Here is a 916-nt window from a genome sequence, read left to right as displayed (position 1 = left end):
CCTCTCATTCTAGGCTCAGGCCCAACAGCATTCCCAAGGTTGTCTGCTCTTGCTGGAGCCTGCCAACCCTGCCTGCCCACTGAAGAAAGAGCACCATGACTTCTCCTGACCTTGGACAGACCTGGCCACATACAGAAGGCCTGGGCATCGTGCCCTGAACCACTGGGTGTGGCCTTGAAGGCAGGAGAAGCAGAATTCTTCACCTTCCTAAGCCCCCTCATGCCCTCCCTGCCTCCCTCTGGGTCATGTCCAAAGGGCAAGCTAAGATAATAATTCCTGTAACTGTGGTGTTGTTAACAGCAAATGTTTTTTAATGCCTTCTGTGTGCCAAGTTCTCTGTGTGGTGCTGGAAAGACATAAATAAATAAGACGGACACAGCCCCTGCCCTTATGGATGATGCCTGGACCCAGCCCTGAGCACTCAATACATATTTATGCAGAGAAGAAGAATGCATGAAATAAGCAGTCTGGTTATTCCCAGCAGCACAGATACCTGATGGATGTGCAGTAAATACGTGGAGGCCACCAGGGCAGGGGTGATGTGTAACCTGGCCACCACACATCCCCACCTTGAAGAGGGCTTCCAGACCCTGTGACTGCCTTATGACTTGATATTCCAGCACGATAGGGTCTCAGCAATGCAACAATCTCCCAGGACCAAGGCCATTACAGGGGAAAAGGAAATCTGAGGGCTTCCTTAAAGAACTTTCAGGAGAGTTGGAGAAGCCATAGAATCTGCAGCTCATCTGACCTGCTGCCTAGAACTCAGTGTACCTTACAAGTGGGTTCACAGTGTGGCCCCTATGAAGGGCCACCCCCAAACTCCAGGTACACAATCTGACCTGGCATATCCCCTGTGGGAAGGTATAGTCAGAAGTAAGCCTCTGATGTTCTCTTAAGTCAGGGATGTCATCAT

Source organism: Rhinopithecus roxellana, chromosome 3 (genome assembly GCF_007565055.1).
Source record: "Rhinopithecus roxellana isolate Shanxi Qingling chromosome 3, ASM756505v1, whole genome shotgun sequence".
In the NCBI taxonomy this organism is placed as follows: domain Eukaryota; kingdom Metazoa; phylum Chordata; class Mammalia; order Primates; family Cercopithecidae; genus Rhinopithecus; species Rhinopithecus roxellana.
This window is presented reverse-complemented; position numbering follows the sequence as displayed.